The sequence below is a fragment of the Adiantum capillus-veneris genome, chromosome 24 (assembly GCF_014529385.1).
Source record: "Adiantum capillus-veneris isolate H3 chromosome 24, ASM1452938v2, whole genome shotgun sequence".
NCBI classification, from domain to species: Eukaryota; Viridiplantae; Streptophyta; class Polypodiopsida; order Polypodiales; family Pteridaceae; genus Adiantum; species Adiantum capillus-veneris.
The window spans coordinates 142,519,371-142,534,499 of NC_140954.1; positions in this window are offsets into that span (position 1 = coordinate 142,519,371).

Sequence of the window (15,129 nt, forward strand, 5' to 3'; positions counted from 1 at the left end):
GAATGAAGATGCCGATTTACTTGCACAGCAAGTAGTTACATGTGTTGAGAAAGAAGTGCAGGTCATCATGGTGGCAGCAACTGTCAAGCAACCGAGATACCACAGATTGGAGTCATTGACTCCCATTATTGGCTACATTTTGGAGGGTGAGTTTCCACAAGACTTCACGAAGGCTCAGAAGAGGAGACTCATGAAGAAGGCAAGTTTCTATCTCTTCCTAGAAGGCTCCCTCTATCAAAGAGGGAAGAATCAAGTGTGCAGAAGAGTACCAACTATCGAGGAAATTCCAGCCATTCTAAAAGGTTTGCATGAAGAAGCATGTGGTGGTCATTTTGCCCAAGAATTAACTGTGAAGAAGATTTTGCTTGTGGGGTATGTTTGGCCAAGTTTGCATGTGGATGTCCAACATTGGTGTAAAAGTTGTCACAATTGTCAGGTAAATGGGAATAGAAGATTGGTTTATGGTCCAAGGCAAATCGTGCTTGCAAATGGACCCTTTGAAAAGTGGGGCATTGATGCTATGGGTCCTCTGCCTAGGACAAAAAATGGTAAACTCTACATTCTAGTGGCTGTAGACTATATGACTAGGTGGGTGGAAGCACAAAGTGTGGCAAAGGTAAATCAGAAGACAGTGAGCAAATTCGTCTACACTCACATTTGTTGTAGATTTGGCACACCTTTGGAGATTGTTTCTGATAATGGTCCAGGGTTTAGAAAGGGATTGCTCACAGAAGTCTATGAAGAACTTCACATTCTACATCGTCACAGTACACCCTACTATCCCCAATCAAATGGTTTGGTAGAAAAAGCTAATGGTGTCATTGCAGGCATCATTAGAAAGATGGTGAAAAACAAGACAAAGTTGTGGGATGACTTCTTGGATGGTGCCTTGTGGGCGTATCGAACCACATATAGGGAAGCCACGGAGTTCACACCATTTCACTTGGTCTACGGTCAAGAGGCTTTACAGCCAATTGAGCTAAACAGTCCAACAATGCGACTTCATGGCAAATCAGCACAAGATGATCAAGAAGCATGGATGGATCGACTTCTTACCTTAGCTGAGCTTGAGTGGAAAAGAGAAGCTGCATACGAGTGCTATAAGAGGAAAGCCACACAGACAAAGGAGAAGCTTGACAAGAAACTGAAGGACAAAGGCATCAATGAAGGAGATCTTGTGTTAAGGTATGACAATCGACTCGATAATCGTTTTGATGCACAATTTGAAACAAGATGGCAAGGGCCATACATAGTCAAGAAGGCTTTCAATTCAGGTTACTATCAGCTTATGGACTTGAATGGTAAAGAGCACTCCAGGAAAGTAAACGGGTATCGCTTGAAGCCCTATTTGAGTCGCCTTCTACCAAAGGATCTACCAAACATCTATCAAAAGGCCACTGTCTCATGTAAGTATAGTTACATGAGGCATGAGTGTAACTCTAGCCAAAATTCTGAGGGGCCAAACAATAAAGATCTCGTCAAGGACTCTGAAGCACTCTCTTTGGAAAGGATGCTCTATGATGGTACATGAATATACCATCATCCATGGGGAGGGCTAATGATAGCCGTTTTTCGGCTCTTTGTAATTGCCACAGTGAGTTACCTCACCCTACCAAAATAATTCAAACACTGTGGCTATCCCTACCATTTCACTGTACATAGGCGTGCATGAGTCACGGGACTTTTCCCATATCTTTTTAAAAAACCGTCAATTAGCTAGTCATTGGGCTAGTTGAGCCAAAAAAATAAAAAAAATAAAAAATATAAGCATATTATGGCCCATGCGTATGTAAATATTTCTTTGTATATAGGGCCTAAATAAAAGATTTTTTCATAATTATTTTGGTATTTATTTAAATATTTCTACCTAGGTGTGTGTTATTTATGCTCTGTACATTGCTTCACCATTACCACAATTTTTCTTACCATTTTTCATATTCTTTATTCCATATAGAAATATTTTCATGTAAGCTTCTCTTATATTTGGTGTAACTCCACCCCAACAAAAATCCAAAAAAACTAGTTTTATTTATGTGTATATTTTTTCACTATTGTGATTTTTCCCTTCCTACATCTATTTTGTTTTTTTTTTCTAAAAAATTAGAACACCAAAAATATTTATCTTTTTATGGTAGCCTCATAATGAGAGAGATTTCATTTGACCCCTTTATATTTTTTTCCACTTATATTATTTATATTTGACATGTACATATTTTTTAGACCCCTCAATATTTGATTTTCTTAGTTGTACTATTCACTTATATCATGATCTCAACAATATCTTCAATTATAGACCTATCAAGTAAGGTCAAGGGTAGGTGGCATGCATACATGCACTATGGAGGGCTCACTCTTGGAGGTATTCAAAAGAATCATCCAAAGAAGGACCCCACAAGGACCTTGTGCAGTGGAAAAAAACGGTCGGTTTTGCTGAATTTTTAAAGATCACTTGCTCTCCGAATTTGAAAAGGTGATACAAACAAAAGTTGTAGCTCGTGGGCTGAACTTTTTCCTCAAAGTTTTTCATATTTTTTTGAGCTACGAGCTGTGAGCTATGATTTTATTAGTGGACCCCAATTTTCCCATGCTATGCAGCCACACTCTCTCTTCCACTTTATCATTTTCCTCTTTCACACACACTTCTCCACTCATCATCCCCACCTCTCTCACCCCTCCTCTCTGCACCCTACTCACCTTCTCCTCAACCTTGAAGAATAAGAGAAACCATGGTGAACTCATACCTCCCACACACAATTCCATTCCAAAATTGACCACCTAGTCTCATTTTTCCTCCTCCAAGTTACCCATATCTTTCAAAAAAACCACAAAATTCAGCCTCTTCTCTTAAAAGACAGCATCATGGTGGTTGATTACTCAGCTTCAATTACCTTGTCTCTCAAGGAAAGTCAAGAGTGGAGAAAAAATGTACCGTCAAAGCTAGTGGACCGTCAACAAGCGTCAAAATCGGCCCTACTCAAGACACTTGGAGCATCAACCTTGTAAGAAATCCACCTTTTCTTACCTCTTAAGAGTTTTTCTTCCTTATTTGTATCCTACATGGATACTCCCATTGTAAATATCCAATTCCATTTGTAAATTAATACTAACTCTACTAACACTAACCCACTATGAAAAGTCCTATCACCTCCATTTCTCTCCTCTCTCTTTCCCCACCAACTTCTTGATAATTCCAAGCAAAAGAAATTAGATAAATCGCTGAAAATCTAACCCAACCATGGTTAGAGGAGTAACCCTAGCCTTCAATATTGCTATAAAAGGAGGGTGTAGCTAGCACAAAAGGGGAGAGCCATAAGCAAGAGCACTATGCTATAGCTTGAGAAGCCAAGCTCAACCTCTCTAGAAGGAGCTCTTGAGTGGAAGCTCATTGTCTTATGCATGTGCATGTGTTGTAATAGGGGATTAGCAAGGGAACTCTATGCCATTGTAAGAGAGAGAGTGATCATTCAATTGAGAGTAGGAAATCTATCATTTCTCCTACTAGTGTAAGCCCAACATTTGCTGAATCAAGGAGGGTGGATTTGGACTAAGCTTGGATACTTTGTCTCCCTTCCAACGTGAAGTAATGGACAACAATGATGCGTAAGTGTCTTGGTGTTTTTTGTTAAGTTCTTGATAGCTTGTCTATGGTGTTGTCATCAATCTAGCCATAAATTCCACATACTGTAAGAGGGCGACAGGGTGGAGAGGACTCCCCTGGCCTTAAGACATTGATTGGGGTGGCTTTTCTTGTGATGTGTTGTGGTGAAATTTACGCAAGCTATGTTAAACAAATACTAATCTCACTTTGATTTGTCATGATAGATTTGTAAGAAGGTATTAATGCAACAAGCACCCCCTCCCCCTTTCTCTCTCCTTCTTAAATATATAGTTGTGTTTGCTTGATCATTGCCGATACGTTTCAAAGCAGCCCGAGCACTATCTCTCTCTCTCTCTCTCGTGTTTTAGTGTGTGAGAGTGTTCCATTAGTGCTAGGGTTAGTGTAAATTCCTTGCTTGTTTGTGGGTTGCTCTAACGATTCTCCTCTTTTGCGTCCTAGTTCGCTCTTAAACTAGGTGGTGTCCCTTGTGTAGTTGGGATTTGGCTGTGGGTTTGTTGTTTTGGTTTGTGTTGTGTTGTGCTCCAGCCCCATTGAGCAGCACGGGAGCCTTGAAGGGTGTCTAGAGGTTGCTCTTCTTGTTGCCCGCCCCGGACCGCCTCACTATTGTGAATGAATGAATGGCTAGCAGGATTTGCTAACTGGACGACAGAAGAAGAAGAGCTCCAAGCACAACTAGACGAACTCCGCATCTCCATCAAAGCTTGAGTGCCAGGGGTAACGGTAATTGATTTGCAGTGGGAGAGTCAAACAACACGCCAAACCCAGTGGATATACATAGGCCGAGTGCCAAGAAGAAGAAGGAGAAGGTCGAAACCATGTCCGCAACCTACAACCAACCCACAACAACAAGATGGAAGGAGCTCTGCACAATAGAGAATCAACACTATTCTACTTTGAGAATCGGGTAACTCAAGTCACCGAGGTAATTGTTACAGTCAGTTTCCAAGTCACACCTGATGCTCCAGCACAAATAACGGAAGCATTGGCTCACACTCTCACTAGAGAAACTAGGGATATATTGAGTTTGTTTCAGGAAAGAACATCACCCTCTCCCACAAGCTTGGGTAGTGACTAAGCACCTCTAAGCTTCACATGAATCAATGCAACCTATCTCAAGACAGATCACACATACCAACACGTGTATGCTCAATCAAGGTAATACTGGACTTGAAGGCTCACTACCAGCACGTCATCGACACCATGCTGGGTGGGGAGCGGTTTTTTTGAGGTTCTGGCATCAGATCCCCTTGTAAAGAAGAAAAAACTTTTGCAAGTTAAGCAGTGTGTATTTCTAGCTCTCTCTCAGTAATCATGGCAAGTGTAGCATTTCCAACATTTAAAGGAAAGAAGGGGGAGGATTTGGTAACAGACTTCCTAGATGACTTTGAAGTAGCATGTGTAGTGAGCAACAAAGATACAGATGAATCCCGGGTTAGAATCTTTAAGCATCTCATGAAGCTAGAAGCTAGATCATGGTACAATGCACTTCCACAAGCAACCAAGGATGACTGGGAGCCCTTAAAAACCGCTTTTAAGAGGCGCTTTGGGGGAGGTACCACTTCAGAAAAGTTGTGGGACAAGTTGAGAGACTGGAAGCAGGAGGGTCTTTTAGAATATGCCACGTATGAGTCCAAATTTGTGGATTTGTGGGAATGGTGGGTTGAGTCACTGGCAAGGGGGGAAGCTACACCCGATTTCCTAAAAAAAGATCGGTTCACACATGGCTTATGGCCGCTTCTCAAGGAGAAGGTGAAAGATAGATTCCCGGCTATGTACGAGTTAGCCGTTGAGATTGCTCGCCTTAAGGACAAGAAGCTGCGAATGAAAGCCAAAGAAACCGAGTCAACATATGCATGAACATCGTGTCGACCAGCAACTACAACAACCACCATTCCACCACCACCGGCTCTTGGGGTAAGAGATGACCAACAAGATATGCTGGCCCATATTACTGACCAACTGTAGAATTTGCATGTCCACTTAATACAGCAAGGGAGGAGTCAAGAAAGAGATCAAGATCGTGGAAGAGCACGACGACAAAACAGGGAGTATCACTGCTACAACTGCAGAGAAGACGGTCACGGTATGTACTACTATCCCAAACCACGAAAAAACTATAATAGAGGAGGTAGGAGGAACCGATTGTCACTCCCTAGAAAAAGAACACCCCCACCCCGAGCACTAGCCCCACCAACACAAATTCTACGTCCACCCCAGACACCACCACAAGCATCCATCCCACCTGTTCCACCAACACCACCACCCGATCGCCCTGTAAACATCATAAGGCTAGAAGAGAAAGGAAAAGCTGTAGTAGTGGATCCACCCAGAGCAAAGGAGAGGGACAAGGGTAAGGAGAAGGTAACCTTTTTAGAACCACTTAAAGCCATGACTGTGAAAAGAGCTAGGAGGGAGAAAGCTACACAATCAGATGATGAGAGAAGTATGAGAGGAGAGACTAGTAAGAGGCCATCCAGGCCACGACGGAAATTGGGCATCACTGACTTCCAGCTAGGGAAGAGTTCTAAGCCCTATGATCTAACATTGGATGTGGCAGAGCAAGGACCAAAGATTACATGGCCACAACTGCTACATCTTGCACCTAAAGTAAGGCGACTATGGTCCAAAATGGTAGGCACAAGACGCTCCAAAACAAAGGTATCCGGAGCAATTTCGGGTTGCAACATGGACGACATCCTTCCAATTGTCGACGTAAACATAAAAGGAAAGAGGGTTGGAAACACCTACATTGATGGAGGTGCACAAATCTGTGTAATGAGCAAAGCTATGATGCTTCGATTAGGGCGCGAGGTTGACAGGCCTTCTGCATGCAAGGCAAAGATGGCAAACAATGCAAAAGTAAAGTGTGTGGGTGTGGTAAGTGCCGTGAAAATATAATCTTTCAACATTGAGGTAGAGGTAGATGTTTTTGTAATGCCTACTAAGGGGGAGGGCTATCCACTAATCTTGGGAAGGCCATGGTTGATGACCATGAAGGCAAAACAGGACTGGGGCACTGGCCTTCTACGCATGACCGGTAAGAAAGGGGAGACAATCTACTACGACATGAGGATTGGCAAGCAAAAGCAAATGAATCTGGAAACATCGGCAGATGAAACCACTAGCGAATCTTCCACTTCTGAGGAGGAGACCACATCCACCGACGAAAGTGACAGTTCCATCGATGTGATGGGTATCATTTTGAAGGATCCGCAAAGGGTAAGCACAACTGGTGATCCATCACCAAAAGGGCAACCCAATGAAGAGGAGAGCAAATCACCTGGCCTAGGAGGAAGTAGGTTGAAGGGTATCATTAGGAAAGAAATGGACTCATTTTCGGGTCTTTCAACTCTAGTGAGAGAATGCTCCTTAGCCAATAGGAAGAAGGCTAACGTTACGTCTAAAAAGCATTTTTTCTCATTTTGAAAATGTCCATGAAAACCATTTTGGTGAAATTGTCACTATCATCAGAAAAGTAAGGCGCTTGATAATGACATCTGGCACAAGCGCCGAACGCCTTTTTATGACCCGTTGTTGCTATCATATAAAGTGAATTACTTGTACTTGTGCAAGATTGTACTTGTGCATCTCGCACAAGTATCAATCACCTTTTTATGAAGTACTTGCAATTTAAATGTGAATAGATTGTACTTGATAGTGATTGATAGGTACTATTTAAGACTATGAAGGAGTCAGAACCAAGCGAATAGGGGCGCTTGAGGGGTCTCTGGGACCTCTATTCGCTTGGTTCTGACCTTATGAGGCCCTAGGATTAAGATATAGCACTTTTTAAGCCCACGGATGCGTCCGGAACGTCCAAAAACCATAGGATAGCTCTTTAAAACACTGAAATCTGACGTCTCTAGCTCAAGATATAGCATTTTTAAGCCTAGGGCCTCATGAGGTCAATACCAAGCGAATAGAGGCCCTTGAGATCCCAAGGGCCTCTATTCGCTTGGTATTGATCTCATGAGGCCCTAGGCTTAAAAATGCTATATCTTGAGCTAGAGACGTCAGATTTCAGTGTTTTAAAGAGCTATCCTATGGTTTTTGGACGTTTCAAACGTATCCGTGGGTTTAAAAAGTGCTATATCTTAATCCTAGGGCCTCATAAGGTCAAAACAAAGTGAATAGAGGTCCCAGAGACCCCTCAAGCGTCCCTATTCGCTTGGTTCTGACTCCTTTATAGTCTTAAATAGTACCAATCTGTTCGCATTTAAATTGCGAGTACTTCATAAAAAGGTGATTGATACTTGTGCCTCTATTCCGTGGCATTATTTTTGTATTTTGAAAACAACTCTTATGTGTTTTCTCTCATCGCACATCACATCACTCATTAAGATTCACAGACATGGAATTTTGTGTACACTTAAGTTGGGCTCTCGAAAAGCATTTTGTACGAGCATGCATTTAAGTGATTGAACAAACTTTTACGTATGTACTATGAGAAATAGAATTCCAAGAAAAAACTTTTGTATTTTTCATAATTACCTCTCTCTATGCTGAGTTGGCGTTTCTTACAGGGCCCAAAATTGAGTCCAAGTTTCTCCTAATGGTTGTCTACGGAATTAACACTTGAGGAGAAAGATAGTTTTTTGCAAATGTTGATGGGATTTCCTAACCTGTTCATTGAAAACTATGAAAGAATCACATGCATTACAGTGGTGGAACATCATATTAAGCTGAAGGAAGGGGTAAAACCAGTTGTGCAAAAGCTACCACGACTGGGGGTCATACAAGAAAAGGCACTCTTGGCCGAGGTAAGGAAATTGTTGGAGGCGGGATTCATCTATTCTGTAGAAAACTCAGAATGGGTGTCACCCGTAGTGGTGACGCCTAAAAACAATGGTAAGTGGAGGGTCTGTGTTGACTACAAACCACTAAATGCAGCTACAAAGAGAGACTACTTTCCTCTCCCTTTCTTGGATGAAATTCTGAATGAAGTAGCGGGTTTTGAATGCTATACCGTCTGTGATGGTTATTCTGGATACTTTCAAATACGCATAGCCTTGGAAGATCAGCTAAAACCCACTTTTATCACGCCATGGGGTTGTTTTGCATACAGGGTTATGCCATTTGGTCTCACAAATGCACCTGCCACATTCCAAAGATATGTCATGTATATCTATTTCAACCGTTCTTTGGAACATCCATAAGAGTGTTCATTGATGATTTTTGTATATACAGCTCCCGTATTTCACATTTAGAAAAGGTAACTGAAGGTTTGGTCAGGTTGCAGAGCCTAGGCGGGCAATTAAATGTGGATAAATACCACGTCGGGGAGAGTAAAGTCATTCTACTAGGCCATGAAATTTTAGCAAAAGGTATCAACGCCGACCCAAGTAAGGTGTCCGCACTCATAGCCCTACCTTCACCAACGACCGCACGTCAACTGATCTCTTTTCTACAGAAGGTGAGGTACTTAAGTAGATTCATACATCTACTATCACAACTTGTTCTACCACTGCAACAACTCACTCAAAGATCAACTTTCACTTGGGACGAGGAAAGCGAACATCACTACAACAAGGTAAAGGAGGTCTTAGCCACTCTGCCAACTATCTCACCACCTAAGTGGGATGAAAAATTATATGTCACCTCAAGTGTTGGTGATGACTCATTGGGGGCTGTGCTACTCCAAAAGGATACGACGACATCTTTCATGAGGCCAATCTACTTCTCTAGTCAAATGATGACAGCAGGAGAGAAAGGTTTCACCCATGTGGAACACTTAGTCCTAGCTCTTAGATTTGCAACTACAAAGTTTAGGTCATATTTGCTGCCTAAGAAATTTGTGATTCTAACCACGGATGAAATATTTCCCTATGTTGTACAACACATGGATGTGTCTGCTAGGATTACTAAATGGCTAGTTCGTCTGCAAGAGTTTGACTACACGGTATAGGTAGAAAGCACGACAAGGGCAAGTTAGGGGGGACTCATGACATACCAAGTCTTTGAAAGGGAGGAGAAGCAATCTAAGGAAGGAGAAGTCCGATTACCTCCAGTACCACCGATAGTAGAAGGAACATACTCTCTCTACTTTGATGGAGCCTACAAGCGAGCATCCGACAAAGCAGTTGTAGGCATAGTGGTCTTTGATGACAAAGGGACAAAGGTATTTTCGTTGGGCCAATTGTTAGATTCACATTCTAACAATGAAGCTAAGTATGCAGCACTAACCAAGGGTCTACAATGGTGTGTCTCACAAGGTGTACAACGCCTTAATGTATTTGGGGATGCTCTACTTCTGGTAAGGCAAGTAAATGGAGCATGGACATGCAAGAATCCTAGTTTAAGGACTCACTTAAGTGGTGTAAAAACCTTGTTGGGTAAGTTTGAAGAAGTTCAAATACACCATATCCCAAGGGCTCAAAACCAAGAAGCAGATGCCCTAGCAAGTGAAAGACTACAGGAAGTGGTGGTTGGAGCAATAAAGCTAAATCTCCCTCTATTTCAAGGTAGTGACACCTTGACTGACATCATGCATTTTTTGGAAACAGGGGAATGCCCATCAGATTTAACAAAGGGACAGAAGCAATGGCTGACGCGGAAGGCCACAAGGTATCGACTCATCAATGATGGTTTGTACTGTAAGGATAAGGACCAAATACTCAGGAAGGTCCCTCTCTCTTAGGAAATCACGGGAGTAATTGCTAATTGTCACGACGGGGTTTGTGGTAGTCACTTTGCCCTAGACATAACAAGTAGGAAAATCTTGCAGGCAGGCTTCATATGGCTTAGCCTCAACCGTGATGTACACCACTGGTGCAAAACGTGTAAGTTGTGTCAAAAGGCCGTCACTAGGTCACTTATGCCTGAACCACAGACACCTATTCTCTCATATGGCTCATTTAAAAAATGGGGTATCGATGCCATTGGGCCATTACCTAGGGCCAACTCAGGAAAATTCTACATTATCATGGGGGTCGACTACATCACTAGATGGGCAGAGGCTACAACCACCACTAGAATCACAGCGGTAGAGGTAGCTAAATTTATCTACGAGCACATATGTTGTAGGTTTGGCACACCTTTAGAGATCATCTCTGATAGAGGGCCAGGTTTTAGAGCAGACTTGGTAGGAGAATTAATGCAGAAACTGGGCATTACAAGGAGGCACTCTTCACCATATTACCCTCAATGTAATGGCCTAGTTGAAAAGGTAAATGGAATGGTTTCTAAAATTATTACTAAGCAGGTAAACAATCATCATGGAGACTGGGATAAGTACCTACTACCAGCTTTATGGGCCTACAGAACTTCATTCCGTACATCCTTGGGATTCACACCGTATCATTTAGTATTTGGTAAGGAAGCAATCTTGCCCATTGAAGTGCAACTACAAAGTCTCAGAGTAATGACAAGCCAACTTTAACAGCCCAACATGCATTTGAGAGATCACATCATCGACTTGGAAAGACTGCAGCTGGACAGAGAAGAAGCAATAAATTATTATGTGACACAAGCAGAGCATAGACGGCTTAGCTTTAACCAACATCTCCGGCAAAAAGAATTGAAGAAAGGAATGTTGGTGCTCTGCTATGACAATCGCTTCGACACGCGCAAGGATAATAAACTCCTACTCCGATGGGAAGGCCCTTTCATCATCAGGAAAAAGTATGCCAATGGAAGCTACCAGCTTATGGAGGCTGATGGAAAACTTCATAAAACCAGGGTAAATGGTTGGCGACTTAAACCTTATTTTCTTCGATTTGACCAGGCTCCACCTATTGACATTCCAGATGAGGACACACCATCAACCGCCACCTCCAACAATAATGATCAAAGAGATGAGCTAGAGACATGAATGCCTCTAGCCAAAAGGGGAGGGCTAATGATGGGGGCTTTTCACAAGCCAGGCTCCCATACCTCTCTTCTCTCTTCCCCACCCCATGGAAACCCCCTCTTAGGGAGGGAGTGATAAAAGGCATTGAAAAAGTAAGAAAAAAAAAAGTATGAGTATGTAAATAAGTGAGAAAGGTAAAATAGGCCACCTCGTGCCTGCGAGGCAGCTCATCCCTACCCTGCCTTCTTTTTCTTCACTATTGCCCCACCGTGTGTCCCTTTTCCTCTCCTCCACTCAAAAGGTCAACCCCCTCTCTCTTCCCCTTGTCCTTTCTCCTTTCTCTCTCCCCTCAAGCTACCCCACCCCCTGTCCTTACCAATAATGCACCCTAACTCACATGCCACCTCTCCTATCTTCCAAAATAGTATACCCCACCCCCCTTTTCTCTCTCCTATCATATCCCATGACCCAAATATCCCCCTCTCTCTCTAAAGGGCGCCATGTCTCTTGTCTTGTAGCCAGATAACCTCCCCCCACACTCACACACACTCAGTTTCACTGAAAAAAGTGTCCACAGACCCATCCCCACCCGTTGGTTACCTGATTTTTCTTGTGTTCACACACATCTGCACACAGATTCACCTCTGAACACACTCCCCTCTCTCCACTCTTGTAATTACTTGATTCTCCATGTCACCTCTGACTTTTTTTCATCAACCCATCTCTCTCTCTTAGTCTCTCTCTCATGAGACTGCTGTTCTGGAGCATATACACACAGCCAGACAAGTGGGGCCCATAGTCACATGGCCTGTGTAGATAATGATTTCTTCATTTCTAAGTTCTAGAATTTCTCCCCCCTCCTTCCCTATATAAAGAGGGGTCACCAGCACACTAAGGACACACACAACATCACTAGAGAGTACACTATGCACTGTGTGTGCCTAGCACACACACACACACCCACACCATCACCATCACCGCAGTCACCATGCTCGACTTGAGCATGACCTCTACACCCTTGGGCTATGGAAGATGAAGGGCAGCTAAATGAGGATGATGGCCATAACCCTCGTGCGAGTCTTCGGCATCAGCTCCCACCTATTCGCCATGTGCTCTACCACTCTCTCCCTTCTCTTTCCCCTACCCTATGCTCCCCATTTCATCACCTTATTCTCTAAATAAAGCTTGAGGTTTTGTGACTATGTTTCTTGTAATGTTTTGCCCATTTGAGGTGTGCGGAATTGCCACCTAGTCTTGTGTTTGGAGTGAGCTTGTGTATGTGTGAAGGGTGTGCGGATTCGCCATCCTTCTGTGGTACCTAAGTACTAATCCGCTATACTCTCTCTCTCTCTCTCTCTCTATAATTCTAATTTGATCTCATTCCCCTTCCTCTTCACCATTACTCCAAGCATCCATCTCTCCTGGATGAAAACTTTGTTATGGTGGTGTGTTGTTTGCGTCCTAGCTGATCAAAGCTAGGTGGTGCCCCCTGTTCGCTTTACCGTGCAGGATCGAGGCGTGCCATTCGGCCCCCGGCATTTTAGAGACCGTTGGGGTTCGGGGTTCGCTTTGCTCTCGTCAGCAGTGGCTATTTTATCTGGATCCACTGAAATGACATCCTTAGAGATTATATGACCGAATAACCTCCCACTTCAAACTGCAAATGCACATTTTCGAGGATTTAAACTAAATTTCACTTCTCGACATTTGATAAAACATAACCACAATTGCTTCAAATGCTCTAATTGCGCTCCAAAAACATTGAGATCATAAAAAAAAACTCGCATAAAATCTGTAAAATAGGGACAAAAAATTTGAAACATATCCCTTTGAAAAGTTGAGGGCGCATTCCTTAATCCGAACCATATTACTATGCATGCAAAAATGCCCCATGCTGTAATAAAAGCTGTTTTAGGCTGATCACCCCAGCACCATTCGAATTTGGTTATATCCAATGAACCCATCCATAAAAGTATACATCTCGTGTCCTGCCACATCATCAAAATAGAATCCAAAATGGAAGAGGAAAAGGATTCTATATTCATTGTCTCTGCTATCACAGGCCATGTTGCCCAAACTGGTTGCTTGCATGTTCCCAACATCACCCGAACTTTCCTGCAACCCTTTTTAACTGTAAGCATATTTGCCTCCCAATTATGCTTTACCCTGGCTTGACGTAACCATGGTCTCCCCAAAATAATATGATAATCCTTACTGTGATCCTCAATATTTGAGACTACTAAGGAAACAACAAAAGACAGCAAAAGACAAGCCAGCTACATCCAGGACAATGCCTCAGAGTAATCCTACTGGTTGTACTCTTCTTTGATCTGCTATGCGAACTACAAAAGGAGTAGGTTCCCAATCACTAAGTCCAAAACGCTCACAAGCCTCTTGAGTAATAATATTCACTCCCACACCCCCATCTAATAGTGCTTTGTCGATGTATGTGCCATGATATCTGACTGAAAGCTCCACAATGCGAGTATCCATGATCCTATTTGTCGACAACGGGACTAACTCGTCCTGCTCACCCTCAGCTACCACGATGTTAACTTCCATCTTTGTCATTGCTTTGGACTTCTGACTTAACAAAGCATTATGAAAATTTGGAACCAATTTCAGTAATGAACCCAAAGGTCCTTGTAATGGCGAATTGAGAACCTCTTTCCAAACTGAATCCAAATTATCCTCTTCCATAGTATCCACCTTATTTCTGACTTTCCCCTCTTTTATTTCTAGATAAGATGCGATGATCCTAATGATGGTACAGAATGCGACATCCACGTCACAGTTTTTTTACATACATCTTCTTGAGTTTCCCAATCTAGAAGCTTAACATTGGCTGTTGGAACCACATTTTTACTAGAACACGCAATGAGAAAAACCACTGAGTTTGATTCCTCCAGTCCCTCAATTTGAACCATAACCACACTTAGCTACTTTTCAGCAGCACGTTCCTGTTTCTTCTGATCATATTCCATAGCCTTTGAACACTCGGACCGCCAATACCCATCCCCTAAACAAAAAGGGCAGGTCTTGGGTCGATTAGGATCTTGACCACCTCTTCCGCGATCACGACCCCCTCCTTGACCCCGTCCACCTGCTTGTCCTTGAAAGGGCGTCTCTGATGTATGAGCATGAACCATCACCACCACAGGCTCTTGTCCCTGCCCTGACTAAGTTGAGTGCCATGTAGAAGAATCCCGACTCTTATGACCCCCACCATTGTAATAACATTCCACTGTATTATGAGTATTGGCTGTGCAAATCGCACACCATTTTTGGTTCATTGCACACTCTTGAGTGGCATGTCTTGGATTCCGCCCACTGAGTACACAACAGTCCCTTCAGACTTTTAGCAACAACCGCAAAAGATTCTGACGATCCAGATGGAACACCTTTCCCTTGACACTAGGATTTTCTCCGAGGTGCTTTCTCCGATTCTTTCACCGAACCGCTGTTGCCTGAATATGAGGAATTTGAGTCTGCAGTCTCCGACTCCAAACTATCACTGCCACTTCCCTGAGACTTACGATGAGATTTCTTGTGATCCTTTTTCTTTGATTTTTTTGGGGATTTTGTATCCTCTAAAGCTTCTCCTGCTACAACAACCCTTGCAATTACATTATCCAATGGAGTGGTTACCTTATCCACTATTGCCATAGCATTTCTAAGATCCTTATTGAGTTCTCACAGAAAATAATCATTCAACACCTCG